The sequence below is a fragment of the Balaenoptera physalus genome (assembly GCF_965194825.1).
Source record: "Balaenoptera physalus genome assembly, chromosome: 8".
Lineage (NCBI taxonomy): Eukaryota > Metazoa > Chordata > Mammalia > Artiodactyla > Balaenopteridae > Balaenoptera > Balaenoptera physalus.
The window spans coordinates 69,502,919-69,520,777 of NC_138887.1; the positions used below are offsets into that span (position 1 = coordinate 69,502,919).

Consider the following 17,859-nt stretch of genomic DNA (forward strand, 5'->3'; position numbering starts at 1 on the left):
AGTCTATAGAGAGATTAACCTTTGCAAATGCTGCTTTGGAAATACATTCTTTGTTTGACTTGACATGTGCCCCCTCCTCCACCTACAAATATTATCGAGGTTTGAAGTTTAGACATAAGCTACCTTTCAGTGGTGTGTCATGATGTGGCAGCGTTGGCATCTGGTAAAATTCTTTCCACTTTGCTAAGTGGAAAAAAATAATTAAATTTTATGTCAATTTTGATTATTTTGTTTCAACACTACTCTGAAATAATGAAATTAGCATCTTTATAACACTTCTGTAGGACAAGTGGAGGAAATTCATGAATCTTAGTAGTTGATGAAAAGTAGCTTTCCTATGTTCTTAAAAAATACAATAGCATTATATCACTTTCACAAGAGGTTATTAAAAAATAAAGCATTTTTAAACCTAAACTATAAATGGTTGTATAATACAGGTAGGAAAGCTATATATTTTAAATATTTTTAATAACTGTCATAACATGGGCTATTCAAAAAAAAAAATCAAGTTGTATGTGAAATCACTTATCCTAAAAGAGAATCAATGAGTCAATAATTTGCAATTTCCAGAAGGAATGTCTGCTCTTCGTACTTGAACTATTAAAATAAGAAGCCATCCTTGATGGAAAATCTCATGTCACCAAATGTGTTCCACAAAATTGTTGGTATTCATGCAAAGCATGATTTCTTTCAACTTCTTCCATGGTTACTGTCATTTTTACTACAGTTTTCAGTTGGAGTTGCAGAGTATAAAAATGATTTTGCAAGATTTTTCCAGGTCATGACGTGCTCTCTGAGAAATCTCTTTAGTTCCCTGAAGTAGTAATGGATTCCACTGAAGTGCAGCAATAATTTATTAAATGGATCTCTAGTGGCCTAGAGGTTTTTATTTTTTTTAATAGATCTTTATTGGAGTATAACTGCTTCACAATACTGTGTTAGTTTCTGTTGCACAACAAAGCGAATCAGCCATATGCATACACATGTCCCCATATCCGCTCCCTCTTCAGCCTCCCTCTCATCCTCCCTATCCCACCCCTCTATGTCATCGCAAAGCACGGAGCTGATCTCCCTGTGCTATGCCGCTGCTTCCCACCAGCCAACTATTTGACATTCCGTAGTGTATATATGTCGATGCTACTCTCACTTTGCCCCAGCTCGCCACTCCCACCCCATCTCCTCAAGTCCATTCTCTATGTCTACCTCTTTATTCCTGCCCTGCAACTATGTTCATCAGTACCTTTTTTTTTTTTTTTTTTTAGATTCCATATATATGTGTTAGCATGTGGTATTTGTTTTTCTCTTTCTGACTTTCTTCACTGTGTATGACAGACTCTAGGTCCATTCACCTCACTACAAATAACTCAATTTCATTTCTTTTTATGGGTGAGTAATATTCCATTGTATATGTGTGCCACATCTTCTTTGTCCATTCATCTGTTGATGGGCACTTAGGTTGCTTCCATGTCCTGCCTATTGTAAATAGGGCTGCAATGAACATTGTGGTACATGTCTCTTTTTGAATTATGGTTTTCTCAGGGTATATGTATCCATTCAGCCAGTCTGTGTCTTTTGGTTGGGGCATTTAATCCATTTACATTCAAGGTTATTATCGATATGTATGTTCCTATTACCATTTTCTTAATTGTTTTGGGTTTGTTTTTGTGGGTCTTTTTCTTCTCTTGTGTTTCCCGCTTAGACAATTTCTTTAGCATTTGTTGTAACACTGGTTTGGTGGTGCTGAATTCTCTTAGCTTTTGCTTATCTGAAAAGCTTTTGACTTCTCCAAGGAATCTGAATGAGATCCTTGCTGGGTAGAGTAATCTTGGTTGTAGGTTTTTCCCTTTCATCACTTTAAGTATATCCTGCCACTCCCTTCTGGCCTGCAGAGTTTCTGCTGAAAAATCAGCTGATAACCTTATGGGGATTCCTTTGTATGTTATTTTTTGTTCCTTTGCTGCTTTTAATATTTTTTCTTTCAATTTAATTTTTGTTAGTTTGATTAATATGTGTTTTGGTGTGTTTTTCCTAGGGCTTATCCTGTATGGGACTCTCTGTGCTTCCTGGACTTGGGTGACTATTTCCTTTCCCATGTTAGGGAAGTTTTTGACTATAATCTCTTCAAATACTTTCTCAATCCCTTTCTTTTTCTCTTCTTCTTCTGGAATCCCTATAATTCGAATGTTGGTGCGTTTAATGTTGTCCCAGAGGTCTCTGAGACTGTCTTCAATTCTTTTCGTTCTTTTTTCTTTATTCTGCTCCTCAGCAGTTGTTTCCACCATTTTGTCTTCCAGCTCACTTATTCATTCTTCTGCCTCAGTTATTCTGTTACTGATTCCTTCTAGTGTATTTTTCATTTCAGTTATTGTGTTGTTCATCTCTGTTTGTTTGTTCTTTAGTTCTTCTAGATCTTTGTTAAACATTTCTTGTGTTTTCTCAATCCGTGCCTCCATTCTATTTCCGAGATTCTGAATCATTACTGTCATTACTCTGCATTCTTTTTCAGGTTGATTGCCTATTTCCTCTTCATTTATTTGGTTTTGTAGGTTTTTACCTTGCTCCTTCATCTGTGACATATTTTTTTGCCATCTCTCTCTTTTTTTTTTTTTTTTTAACGAGTGGGATTGTGTTCCTGTCTTACTGGTTGTTTGGCCTGAGGCTTCCAACACTAGAGTCTGTAGGCTGTTAGGTAGAGCTGGGTCTTGGTGCTCAGACGAGGAACTCCATGAGACCTCACTCCGATGAATATTCCCTGGGGTCTGAGGTTCTCTGTTAGTCCAGTGTTCAGACTTGGAGCTCCCACCACAGGAGCTTTGGCCAGACCCCCAGATGATGAACCAAGATCCCGCAAGCCATGTGGGGCAGCCAAAAAAAAAAAAAGAACAATAACAAAGTAAAAAATAAAATTAGACTAGGAAACTAACAGATATATTAGAAAGAATATAAAAATATAGATGAATCAACAACCAGAAGGTACATCAGTATCACAATAGTAAAAAAGAGGAGGAGGGAAAAGAAAAAAAAGAAAGAAAGAAGAAAAAAAAGGGGGGGGGATGGCCTTGGCTGTGGAGGGCGGGGCCTAAGCAAGGGTGAAGTTTGGGTGGTAGGCGGGGCCTATGCTTAGGACTTTTCCAGCCCTGTGGGCTGTGGGGGGTGGGGCTTAGGCTCAAGGAACAGAAGGGGCCCCAGGCGTGCCCCCCACCCCTGGTCTCGGAGGGCGGGGACCTCACCTGGGAGCCCAGCAGGCTCCTCAGGCCCAAGTGGGCAGAGCAAACACCTTCCGCTCCTCTCCCACTCCTCCCAGATGGCTCCTCCCTCCTGCCTCTCCTGATCTCCCTGGCCTCCCTCCTATGCCCCCAGGACCCATGCGGCTTGGAGGGGGCTTTAGAGGGCAGGGGACCGGCCTGGGAGCTCAGCAGTCTCCCCGGCCCGAGTGGGCCAGGCAATCGCCCTCCGCTCCTCTCCATCTCTTCCTGGAGAGTGCCTCCTGCCTGCATCTCTTGATCTCCCCTGCCTCAGGGGTGCCGATCCTGTCTGATCTACGCTTCTCCTCACCCCTCAGTCCCCCCACGTCCTACCGGTTCACTTGGACGTCCCTCCCATCTCCTTGGGCATTAGAGTTTCCCACCATTGGCCGGCAGGCACCCTAATTGTGGGGAGACGCTAACTCCGTGTCGTCCCACACCGCCATCTTGACTCTGCCTCTGGCCTAGAGGTTTTAACACAAATTTTTCTTTGAAGTTATTATACAATTGAATAACTTTAGAGTCGTAGTTTCCAAAGTGTGTAACTTCAAGCCCTTGTCCCTCAAGATGCTCCTCCAAGTAATACATTCACTACAAAAGTATTTATTGAGCTCCTTCTGTATGCCCTGGCTGAGGCACTAGGAACAACGGTGAAGAAGAGAGATATACTTACCTGTCCTGTTAGAATTTATAGTTTGGTGGAGAAGATAAATTAGTAAACAAGTGCAAATGAGATTTACACAAATTTGTTTACACAAGTAATATAAATGTAAATCATGATGAAAATAACAGACTTTGAGGTAAATAATATGAAGAACCTCTTTCTTTTAGAGATTCACAATGCATATTAGTAGATTAAAGGCTCTGAGAACTTCTACCTAAAAACATTTACTTAACATCTTCCCAACAAATTCCCAAATTTTTTTTGAGCACTGAATCTTTGTGAGCAATGCTATTAATAAAATAGAACCATTTTTGTGGAACACTGCTTTTTGAAACCAAACAATCCAATAAACATAAAATTCTGTTAACATTACCTTACATTTTTTGCCAAAGCACATTCACAGATTTTAATAAATTTATATGTATATAATCTGTTTGAAATAGATTGAAGATAAAATTATATACAAACATTTATACATATATTAATAAATTTTAATAGATTTATAAGAACATATTTTATAGATTGTGTCTGAAGACAAAATGATGTAGACACATTTATAAATCTATTAGAGTATATGAGTGTATATCTGTATAAGACAGATATTTCATAGCTAACATTGTTTCATGAATGAATTTCCATATATCAACATAGTCCAGATGCTTATAATTATTAATTGCTATGTAGTCCATAATATTGGTATAGAATTGTTTTCTTAACCCTCAGCTTTAGGATAATACATTTTCTGATTCTTTTGCTATTGTAACTAACACTGCCTTCTTTGAAAAATTTACTCTCTGTGATATTACGTGGAGGGAATATTTCTGATATCAGTATTTTATTAAACATTTAAAATGTATATTTTTTAATGATAAGCTTCAAAATTTCAGTAAAAGCAGATTTGATTCTGGATCTCATAGATGACCACTTTATAACTGAGTACAAGTATGCAATTTCAGAACCCATGTTTTTTGCATTTATTATTGCATTGGTGCCTAGCAGTATCACCCTGTCAAAGCCTAATGAGAGAACTCACAGCTGAACAATAAAAAGACAAATAACCCAATTATAAAATGGGCACATGATTTGAATACATATTTCTCCAAAGAAGATATGCAAATGACCAACAAGAACATGGAAAGATGCTCAACATCATTAGTTCTTAGAGAAATGCAAATCAAAATCACATGAGGTACCACTTCACATCCACTAGTATGGCTATAATCAAAGTCAGTATTATAATATTAAGAGTTGATGAGAAAGTAGAGAAATTAGAATCCTCATACATTGCTGATGGGAATGTAAAATGGTGCACCTATTTTGAAATAGTTTAACAATTCTACTCCTAGGTATATGCCCAAGAGAATTGAAAACATGTCCTTAGGAAATCTTGCACTCAAATGTTCACTGCAGTATTATTTATAATAGCTCCAAAATGGAAACAACCTAAACGTCTATCAATTGATGTACAAATGAAATGTAGTATATTCATATAATAGGATATTATTCAGATATTATTATAAAAATAAATGAAGTACTGATACAGACTACAACATAGATGAATCTTGAAAAATTAGTTCAAGTGAAAGCTGCCAGACACAAAAGCCCATATATTTTATGATTCCATTATATAAAATGTCCAGAATAGGCAAATCCATACAGACAGAAAATAAATTAGTAGTTGTTAATTTACTGGCTGATGGAAAAGGGAATGGGGGATGACTCCTTAATGGGTAGGGTATTTCTTTTTGATATGATGAAAATATCCTGGAATTAGATAATGGTGATGGTTGCACAACTTTGTGAATACACTAAAAACTACTGAATTGTACACTTTAAAAGAGTGAACTTTATAGTATGTGAATTATATTTCAATAATAAAAATAGTATCAGGAATTGTCTAAAAAATTTTTAATGAGTGAGGAAATGTAGACTTAGTTTCTAACAAGACATTTGCTTCTAGTGAAGACCAAATAACATTAATTTGTGCTCTTCCAAGGTATATTTAGCAGTTGACAGAAGAGAAAAAAGGGATGGGAGAAATTAGTCACTATTCAGCTCATTTTAATTAAAACATTTTTTTATTACATAAATTACAAGTATACAATATAGTGGTTCACTATTTTTAAAGGTTATACTCCATTTGTGATTATTATAAAATATCAGCTATATTCCCTGTGTTGTACAGTATATTCTTGTAGCTTATTTTATACCTAATATTTTGTACCTCTTAATCCCCTACCCCTATATTGACCCTCTTTCCTTCCTTCTCCCCACTGGTAACCACTAGTTTGCTCTCTATATCTGTGAGTCTGCTTCTTTTTTGTTCCATTCACCAGTTTGTTGTATTTTTTAGATTCCACATATAGGTGATATCATACAGTATTTGTCTTTCTCTGTCTGGCTTATTTCGCTTAGCATAATGCCCTCCAAGTCCATCCATGTTGTTGTGAATGGCAAAACTTCATTCTTTTTTATAGCTGAGTAGTATTCCATGTGTGTGTGTGTGTGTGTGTGTGTGTGTGTGTGTGTGTGCCACTTCTTCTTTATCCATTCATCAACGTTGATGGACACTTAGGTTACTTCCATATCTTGGCAATTGCAAATAATGCTGCTACGAACATTGGGGTGCATGTATCTTTTTGAGAGCTCATTTTAAGTATGTTAAACCAGAAGATCTACAAAGTTACAGTCAGTACCACACTCACATTACAAGCAGCAATTTAATTTCTATCCAACAATATCATTCTTCATACTCAATTGTCTGTGAACTTTTTGTGAAACCCAGGTCCCCACTGACCAGTTGTGTCTTGATTTCCCCATCTACTAAATGAGTATAATAGTGCCCACCTAATAGAGTTGTTGTGAGTTTTAAATGAGTTGCTGTATGTAAAGTGCCTACTACCCATTAACTAGTATATATGTTAGATATTATTTAACAAACTTACACATTTGTTTTGGTTTCATAGTTACATACGTGTTCTAATCATAAGAAATTTACACAAAGTTTTATATTTGAACGTAATCATGTAGTTTTTAAAAGAGAAATTTAAGTCAACAATGTGGCCATTGAGAGTTTTTCCCCCTTCTTTTTTCTTTAAAAGGAGTTCATACTTTACTAAAATTTGAGAATCGCTGGTCTAGAATAAACTTGGGCTGTTTTTGTCTCTCTGTACACCACTTTGTACTCTCTAATACATCACAGGTATCACTTTGCAGTCTTAAAAATTAATAAGGATCAACCATACTCAAGTCCAGTTGTCTTGTTAGTAAGGATTTAGTTCAAACACTACTGGGTAAGTGAAAAAGGCAGCATGTTGCGTGCAAATTTGTGGACTAGGAGTTAGAATGTCTTCAATGACTTATGTAAACATTTAGCAAGTTGCTTAACCACTCTTGGCCTTAGTTAGAGTGTCTTTGAAATAAAGATTGGATTTCAGGAATTCCCTGGTTGTCCAGTGGTTAGGACTTGGGGCTTTCACTGTCATGGCCTGGGTTCAATCCCTGGTCAGGGAACTATGATCCTGCAATCCACATGGTGTGGCCAAAAAAAAAGATTGGCTTTCAAGTCCCTTCAAGGTCTAAAATTTTATAACATTTTTAGCATACCTACTATTATATTATGATAAGTTGTATGTACACCTAGTACTTAAAAAAGAAATGTACCTTTCAAGGGGCCAGACTTTCATGTGGTATCATTCAGTTGGGAGTTTCTAGGTGTTTGTTCTGTCCTTTTCTCATTGCCTGGTATCAGTTTGAATACACAGTTAAATTCCCCAAAGTAGCAGAAGAGAATATAGTCAGAAGGACAAGTTATAGCAATTACTTAAAGATCGTAAAATTAATTGGAAAATTCACACTTGGCTGCGTAGGATTAAAGAATCATTCCTGATTTTTTTCCACTTTTTTTAACCCATCATATTCTTTTGATGCTCTTTTGGGCACCTTTACCAGCTCTATGTCAAATATTGTAGAAAGCACTTGTGGTAGCTGGTCTCCAAAGATGGTCTCTCTTGAATTATACCTTCTAGTAGTCATACTCTTGTTCAAGATTCCCCCACAGTGAATCTGGGCTGGCCCCATTTAACAAATAGAGTGCAGTAGTGGTGATGATTTGTAATATCTAAGGCTGGATCACAAAAAAAGCGTTGTAAGCTTCTGCCCCGGTCTCTTAGAGCTCTTGTTATAGGGGAAACAAGTAGCCACTTAAAATTTACCTTAGACCACCATGCTGTGAGAAAACTCAACCCAGGCTCATAGAGAGGCCATGGGAAGGGACAGATGCCTGACCAGCCTACCCAGTTAAAGTGTAAATCATGTGAGTGAAGAAGCCATCTTGGATGTCCAAGGCAAGCCTTCAGATGACTTCAGCCCCATCAATTACCTGAGCAAAAGCATGAAAGTCTCCAAAATGAGAATCACCAAGCTGAAGTCAGTCAATTTACAAAACTGTGACAGATAATAAGTTGTTTTCAGCTGTCGATTTGGCAGAAATTTGTTATGCAGTGATAGATAAGCTTGTTTAAGGACCAAAAAATGCTCATTTTCTCTTTTGATCAAGAATATCTACTTTAGGAACTTCCCTGGCAGTCCAGTGGTTAAGACTTTGCGCTCCCAATGCAGGGGGTATGGGTTCGATCCCTGGTTGGGGACCTAAGATCCCACATGCAGCACAGCTTGGCCTAAAAAAAAAAAAAAAAATCTACTTTATATCCCTCTCATATGAACTCTTTTAAATTTATTTATTTATTTATTTATTTATTGGCTGTGTTGGGTCTTCATTTCTGTGCGCAGGCTTTCACTAGTTGCGGCGAGCAGCGGCTACTTTTCATCGCAGTGCGCGGGCTTCTCATTGTCGTGGCTTCTCATTGTCATGGCTTCTCTTGTTGTGGAGCACAGGCTCTACACGCGCAGGCTCAGTAGTTGTGGCTCACGGGCCCAGTTGCTCCGCGGCATGTGGGATCTTCCCAGACCAGGGCTCGAACCTGTGTCCTCTGCATTGGCAGGCAGATTCTTAACCACTGAGCTACCAGGGAAGCCCTGAACTCTTTTAAATAAAGTAAGTACAGTCATACCTTTTTTTTCAGTAGACAATTTCCTTCTTTGTTTCATTTTTTAAATTTTTAATTTATTTTTGGCTGTGTTGGGTCTTCGCTGCTGTGCGGGGTTTTCTCTAGTTGCATCGAGTGGGGGCTACTCTTCGTTGCAGTGTGTGGGCTTCTCACTGCAGTGGCTTCTCTTGTTGCGGAGCACGGGCTCTAGGAGTTCGGGCTTCAGTATTTGCAGTGCGCAGGCTTCAGTAGTTGTGGCACACAGGCTCAGTAGTTGTGGCCTGTGGGCTCTAGGGCCCAGGCTCAGTAGTTGTGGCGCACGGGCTTAGTTGCTCCGTGACAATTTCCTTCTTTGTTTCATTATTTTAAAAAAAAATCACAAAGACATTATTTCACGGTTTCATGTCATTTCATCATCTTTTTGATGCCTGGTTTAAGATGCATTTTCCAGGAATAATTGAGTCATCATCAACATTACGAATGCTGTTGTTAATACCCATGAGAGAAACTTGCTTTAAGAGACAAAACCCAACTGCTGTTTCTATAAACATAAATGTTTGACCCTTATGACTGTAAAAGGATCAGAGAAGATTAGGAGTGGGAGAGATATTAAACAGGAGTCTATTTTAATCTGTTTTCATTATTTTTGACATTGTATTTAACCTAGGTCATTTATTTTAAAACACATTTAAGTAAAATTGAAATGTCATTTAAAATGTTGGAATTTTATAACTCTAAATCCAACTGTCTCTAAAAAAGAGATTGCCATTTATTTTTATACAAGTGTTTTAAGAACTGACAAAGTGCTTATAAATAACAAAGTGTTTTATAATACTTGATTTCATACAGTACCTCAAAATAAATTCTATTAAGGTCAAAGTGTTAAAATTTAAAGTTTTATTTTTGAAAAAATGTAAGTTGAGGGGAAATGTTTGCTGTAAATTTAAAAGATTGATGTCAAATATTTAAAATAGCTCATACAAATTCAGAATAGAAGCAAAAGTTTAGGCTCCAATAAATGGAGAAAAGAATTGAATGAACATTTTAATAAAGAAGAAATAAAATTGTTTAATAAACAGAGACACTGGGAAAGATACTATCTATGGGCTTTCTATAATCTCTTTATTCTTTTCCTGTTTATTAATTTTGAGCAATTAAGTATTCACCTCTCTAAGCAAGTCACCAAGGTTTCACCATTTAAAAGACCTTTTTAAAGTTTGCAATACACTTTGTTAAGGCAAAAAGTAAGAGGTAGGCATTGGCTTAAAAATGCCAAAGACAACATTTCTCTTATTTTTATTATGCAATTATTTAATAAAGGAGTTACCAGACTTCCAATATTCAATATATTTATATACTGGGCCTATTTCCTAGATTATTCTACTCCAGTAAATTTACCCATTTTATGAGCATCTATATGTTCTGGGTCATCTTTTCCAGAAGTATGTCATTAAGAGGGTTCATGTTTATTTTTAAACAGTAACTAATAACTTTTATTTTTTGTGTTTTTTCAAACTATTGATTTATTCAACAAATATTTATTGAATGTTCTTTTTGTGTCTCTCTAAGGGGCTGGGGACACAACAGGCAAAGCAGATCCCCGACTTCATGAAGCACGCATTGGCGTCTCAAATATTTAAACCACGAATTCACCAGTGGAGTATTAGTAGTTAGAAAAGAAAAGAATTCCAAGGATTGAGCTTTGGAACATTCCAACGTGTGGTGGTGAGAGAGATGAGGAGTAAAGGACAAAGGAAATTAAGATGCCACTAATGAGGTAAGAGAAAAAGTGGGACCGGTGAGTGCCCTGGAAGCCAAGTGAAAGGAATATTTCAAGGAAAGGGGTGTAATCAGCTGTGTCAAGTGCTTTTGTGTGATCAAGTAGGATGAGAAATGAGAACAAGATTTAAAATGTGAAGGTCACTGATAACTTACCTCACGGGAGGTGGTTCAGAGAAGGGGAGAACAGAAACTGGAGACAAGTCAAAGAACAGACCAATCCAAGTATAGACAACTCTTCTTAGGACTTTTGCTGTAAAATAAAGAAGAGAATTGGAGTGGTGACTGGAGGAGAAAACAGGGTCCAGAACCAGGAACATTTTATGATGGAAAAAAATTGTATGCATAGGCTTATGGGGACGATCCCATAGAGAGTAGAAGATGGATGATGCAGAATAGAGAGTGGAGAGTTGCTCTAGCCAGGTCATTGAGAAGGCAAGAGGGGATGGATTTAGTGCACGAATGGTGGGCTTGGCCTTTGCTAGGAGGACGAACAATTTATCCTCAACAGAAGAAAATGTGCTATAGATGAGTCCAGATGCAGTGAAGTGGCTAGATGTTGTGGATGAGCTTGGGGAAGTTCTCCTCTGACTGCTTCTTTTTTCTCAGTGCTATAGGAAGCAACTGTCTGCTGAGGGTGAGGATGAGGGAAAATGAAACTTTGGGAAAGGAGGGAAAGGCATGAAAAATGGGACAGATAGCACATAATAAGAAGGTAGAAATAGGTCTAAATGTATCAGTAAGCACCACAACTATGAATGGAATAAACTTTCCAATCAAAAGGCAAAATTTTCAGACTGGATTGAAACAAACACTTATGCTGTTTACATAAGTCAGATGTAAATTGCAAGAACACAGAAAAACTAAAAATTAAGGATTCAAAAGGGGTACCTGTGAAATATCAAGTAAAAGAAACATTATCTAACTATATTACCAGATAAAATGACTTTAAAGAGAGTTATTACATAATGATAAAATATTCAGTTCACTAAGAAGATAAAGTAATTCTAAATTTTATGTCTCTAATAATATAGCCTCAAAACATAATATGACAGAACCACAAAGAGATTTTAAAAAAATTTACCACCAGAGTAAGAGATTTTAGCACAATTTTTGAGCAACTGAAATTTAATTAAAATCTTTTTATAAAGTAAAACATAAACAACAAACAAATAAAATCAGGCACAGGAGGTTTTCCTGGTCAGTTATCCAAACATTCAAAGAACAGACCAATCCAATATAACACAAACTTTTCCAGAAAACAGATGAGAAAGAATGTTCCCCAACTTGTTTTATGAGGTTAGCACAACCTTGAAACCAAAGTTAGTAAAAAAACAGTACAATTTTATTTTTTAATTCAATGTAAAAAAATTTTTTAAATGAACAAACTGATTTGCTTGATAGCAAATTTTTAAAAAAGATAATACATTATTATTAAGTTTATTACAAGGATGTTAGATGATTTAACATTAGAAAATATATTACTGTAATGTAATTCACTATACTAACAGTTCAAAGAAGAAAATCATATGATCATCTCAATAGATGCAGAAAAAGCATTCTGCATAACTCTGTATTCATAAAAAAAATTTAGCAAACAGAATAAAAGGGAACTTTTAAAACTGAAGTATAGTTGATTTACAATATTGTGTTAGTTTCAGGTGTACAGCAAAGTGATTCAGTTATATATATAATTTTTTTCAGATTACTTTCCATTATAGGTTGTTATAAGATATTGAATATTGTTCCTTGATACAGTAAATCCTTGTTGCTCATGTATTTTGTACATAGCAGTGTGTACCTATTAATTTCATACTCCTAATTTATCTCCCCCCCCTTTCCCCTTTGGTAACCATAAGTTTCTTTTCTATGTCTGTGAATCTGTTTCTGTTTTGTAAATAGATTCATTTGTATTATTTATTTTTATTTTTTTATTTTTTATAAATTTTAACTCCATTGCTTTTTTTTTTTTAATACTTATATATTTATTTGGCTGCACTGGGTCTTAGTTGCGGCACACAGGATCTTCGTCGCTACATGCGGGATCTTTAGTTGCGGCACGTGGGATCTTTGGTTGCAGCATGAGAACTCTTAGTTGCAGCATGTGGGATCTACTTCCCTGAGCAGGAATCAAACCTGGGCCCTCTGCATTGGGAGTGCAGAGTCTTAGCCACTGGACCACCAGGGAAGTCCCTGTATTATTTTTTAGATTACACAGATAAGTGAGATCATATAATATTTGTCTTTCTCTGTCTGACTTAACTTCACTTAGTGTGATATTCTGTAGGTCCATCCATGTTTCTGCAACTGGCAATATTTTATTCTTTTTTATGCAATATTATATGTATATATTATATATATATGCAATGGAAAAAATATATATATTACATCTTGTTTATCCATTAATCTGTTGATGGACACTTCAAATAGTGTGCTGTAAATAGTGCTGCTGTAAACATTGGGGTGATGTATCCTTTCAAATTATCATTTTCATCTCTTCTGGATATATACTCAGGAATGGGATTGCTGGATCGTATGGTAGCTCTATTTTTAGTTTTTTTTTTTTTTTTTTAATAAATTTATTTTATTTATTTATTTTTGGCTGCGTTGAGTCTTTGTTGCTGCGCGCAGGCTTTCTCTAGTTGCGGCAAGTGGGGGCTACTCTTCGTTGCGGTGCGCAGGCTTCTCATCACGGTGGCTTCTCTTGTTGTGGAGCACGGGCTCTAGGCTCGTGGGCTTCAGTTGTGGCATGTGGGCTCAGTAGTTGTGGCTCACGGGCCTAGTTGCTCCGTGGCATGTGAGATCTTCCCAGACCAGGGCTCGAACCTGCATCCCCTGCACCGGCAGGCAGACTCCCAACCACTGCGCCACCAGGGAAGCCCTATTTTTAGTTTTTTAAGGAACCTCCATACTATTTTCCATAGTGGTTGCACCAATTTACATTCCCACCAACAGTGTAGAAGGGTTAAAAGGAAACGTTTTTAAGCTACCATTGGGCTTGCCCCCAAACCATACAGCACTGCCTAATGTAGCGTTGAAAGCATGTCCTTAAATAATGAACAGGGCAAAGATGTCCTCTATCACCATCACTGTTCAACATTGTTCCTGTAGTCCTAGCTTGTGTAGCAAGGAAAGAAGAAGAAATAAAAAGTATAATGATTAAAAAGGAGGAAACAAAATTGTCATTATTCATGGATGAAATACAGTTGACTCTTGAGCAACAGGGGGTGGTTAAGGGGGTTAAAGGTGGAGGCAGTGGGACGTAAGCTCTCTGTATCCATAGTTCCTCATCTGTAGGTTAAACCAACTGTGGATCATGCCGTATTATAGTATGTATTTATTGAAAAAAAAATCCATGTGTGAGTGGACCTGCGCACTTCAAATCCCTGTTGTTCAAAGATCAACTGTAATTTTACATAGAAAACCTGAGAGTCCACAGATAAAGTATAAGATTTAATCAGAGTTTAGCAAGATTGCTAGATAAAAACATCAACATACAAAAGTCAATTGTATTTCTAGGCAGCAGCAATGAATAGTTAAATAATGCAATTAGGAAAGATACCATTTCTTATAGTAACCCCAGGCACGAAGTACCTACTAATAGAGTTAATGAAAGATAAGCAAGCTCCTTATGGAGAAAAGCATTAACTGCATTGGAAAAGGAATTAAAGAATATCCAAATGAACATAAAGATCTTCCATAATCTTGGCTAGAAGAACTCAGTATATTAAAATTGCAATTCTCCCCCAATATATCTATTTTTTCAATGTGATTCTAATGGTTGTCCCATCAGGATTTTTCATGGAACTAGACACATTAATTCTAAATTATCATGGAAGAGCAAGAGGTCAAGAATAGTCATGAAATTCCCAGAGAAGAAGAACAATATAAGATGATTTGCTCTTTCAGATATCAAGGCTAACATAAAGCTGTGAAAATTGTTTAACACAGGGTTAGACAAACAGACCAAGGGAATGGAATAGAGAACACTGAAACTGACCCAGGCATAGAGGAAAAATTTGATTTGTACCAGCACTTGTATGTCAGTGGGCTGTTGTTTACGTTAATTTACAAAACGTCATTTTTTGAAAAAAAGAAACTGTACTTTCTTCCACAAAAATCAAGTCTAGGAAAAATGAAAGACTTACTCTGAAAGGAAAACTTGAAAATATCTTTAAAGAAGAAAACATAGGAAAATATCTTTGTAACCTTTGAATGAGGATAGATTTATTAAATAAGACACATATAAGAATGTGAACCAAAAGAGTAAAAAATTTATCCATTTTACACTAATATTAAAACTCCTCATAATCAAAAGAAACCATGGAGGGACTGAAAAATATTAGTTGCATTGCAAAATGGTATTTGCAGTGTGTAAGCAAATGATTAGTATCCAAAAATAAAAACTGTATGAATTAATAAGAGTAGCATCAATCCAAAAGAAAAATGATCAAAATATGTGCGCAGTATTCAGCCTAGCAATACCATTCCTGTTATATGCCTCCAATACTTTTGTCTCAGAACCTATTTACACTCTTAAAAATTATTTGAAGAACCCCCAAGGGTTTTTTTTTCTGTGGGTTATATCTGTCAACATTTATTTGTAAATACTTATTTCACTTCATATAACAATAATAGATAATTACATGTTAACATAAATAATATTTTTATGAAAAATAACTACATTTTCCAAAACAAAAGTGAGAAAAGTGGCATTGTTTATATTTTTTCACAAATTTCTTTATGCCTGGCTTAATAGATTGTGTTATCTGTTTCTGTATTCAATCTGTTGCAATATCACAGTTCATGTAGCCTCTGGAACACTCCACCATTCCTTGTGAGAGAATGAAAGTGAAAAAGTGAAAAAATGAAAAACATCTTAACATTATTTTGAAAATAGTTTTATATAGGTATACATAGGAGTTAAAATGATAAAGGAAAGCAGGGGAATGATAGACCAAAAATTCAGCATGGTGTCTACCTCTGAGGATGGGGGTGGGGAGTCAGCTATAACAAAGAAGGGCACTTAGGAGACCTCTGAGACACTAGGATTTTATTCTTAAGCTGACGTCTGCTACATGAGTGTTCATTTCATTTATATGATTTTAACTAAGCAGACATATTTCATACAAATTTTATATAAATATGATATAACTTAAAACATATTTATAAGGTAATACAAATCAATTCAAAATGACAAAGCAATATTAGAAACACATTGGCTTTGAAATGGAAAACGAGAGCTTCAGGTATGGTTTGATCCAGGGTCCATACCTACAGCTGGGGAAGAGATCATCTTCCTTCAGAGCACATAGACTACATTGGGAAAGGCTGAATACCAGAATGAAGAACCACTGAAAGAGTAAGAGTCTAGGCAGGGAAAATTAGTAAATGTCCAGAGCCACAAAACATAAAACAAGTGCCATAAATACTTCAGTTAGCATTTCTCATCTTGCACTCAACTTTTAAAATCCTTGTTTTTCCTGTTTGACTTCTGCTAACCTGGATTTCTAGCTGGAATGAAACTTATTAAGAGGTATAATTATTTTATAATATCCCTCAATTATTTTGTACCTATAACATTCCAACTTATGCTTTAACTTTTTGCTCAACAGATATTTTGATTCAATAATAAGCACTCCTTTTAAGTGTGGTGACATTCTGACTGAGAAATAGTGTTAAAAGCTTGTTAAAATAGTGACTGCTGTGCCTGTGTCCTTGTATTCCAGATATTTTTACAAGTCATAATTAGGATTATATTGACTTTGAATATAATTGCAACTTTAATTTATTTTGTTATCTTATTTAATTTTTCATATTTTTCTAGTTTTAAAACTGTTATTATAATAGACAACTTTCCCAAGCTAATTATTATTATTATTTTTTAAACAAATTTATTTATTTTATTTATTTATTTTTGGCTGTATTGGGTCTTCATTGCTGGGTGCGGGCTTTATCTAGTTGCGGCGAATGGGGGCTACTCTTCATTGCGGTGTGTGGGCTTCTCATTGCGGTGGCTTCTCTTGTTGCAGAGCATGGGCTCTAGGCCTGTGGGCTTCAGTAGTTGTGGCTCGTGAGCTCTAGAGCGCAGGCTCAGTAGTTGTGGCGCACGGGCTTAGTTGCTCCACGGCATGTGGGATCTTCCCAGACCAGGGCTCGAACCCGTGTCCCGTGCGTTGGCAGGCAGATTCTTAACCACTGTGCCACCAGGGAAGCCCTCAAGCTAATTATTATTATTATCGCCGTTTATCATTTCTTTTGAATAATTGTGGATTTAAATAATTTAAAATTTCCCTTTTAGGTCCAAAAGTTTTAAAGAAAATTATTCTTTTTATAAATTTTAAAATTGAAGTATAGTTAATTTTCAGTGTTGTGCCAATGTCTGCTGTACAGCAGTGACTCAGTTATATACATATGTACATTCTTTTTTTTATATTCTTTTCCATTATGGTTTATTCCAGGATATTGGATGTAGTTCCTTGTGCTATACAGTAGGACCTTGTTGTTTGTCTATTCTAAATGTAATAGTTTGCATCTACCAACCCCAAATTCCCAGTCAATTCCTCTCCCCCCGACCCCTCCGCCTTGGCAACCACAAGTCTGATCTCTATGTAAAGAAAATTATTTTTGATAGTAATCTCTCAAGGCTTTAAACGATTAAATGCTGTGTAATTTAATGTTTTGTTCATGACTCAGGGTCATTAGGAATGTAAATTACTTTGTAATAATTACAATAATTTTAAATGCAAGTAGCTGTTTGTTTCTATACTTAAGGAGATTATTCTAACTGGTGAGTGTAAATTTTTTATGTTTTTTAAAAATTTTATTGTTTTATTGGGGTATAGTTGTTTTACAATGTTTTGTTAGTTCCTGCTGTACCGTGAAGTGGAGTCCCCTGTGCTATACAGCAGGTTCTCATTAGTTATCTATTTTATACATATTAGTGTATAATGTCAATCCCAATCTCCCAATTCATCTCACCCCCCCCTTTCCCCTCTAGGGGTCCATACGTTTTTTCTCTACATCTGTGTCGCTATTTCTGCCTTGCAAACCAGTTCATCTGCACCATTTTCTAGATAACATATATGCGTTAATATAGGATATTTGTTTTTCTCTTTCTGAC

The 17,859-nt window shown here is 36.1% G+C and overlaps 1 protein-coding gene across 12 annotated transcripts in view; it reads left to right on the plus strand.

Moving 5' to 3' along the window:
- LOC309665527 (uncharacterized protein) overlaps positions 1 to 17,859 on the plus strand; it is a 714,473-nt gene that overhangs the window by 34,164 nt on the left and 662,450 nt on the right. For all 12 annotated transcript variants that reach the window (XR_014266459.1, XR_014266460.1, XR_014266461.1 and 9 more), the window contains one exon: positions 10,527 to 10,734. The gene's annotated coding sequence lies outside the window, so the exon portion shown is untranslated. The remainder of the gene's footprint in view (positions 1 to 10,526; positions 10,735 to 17,859) is intronic.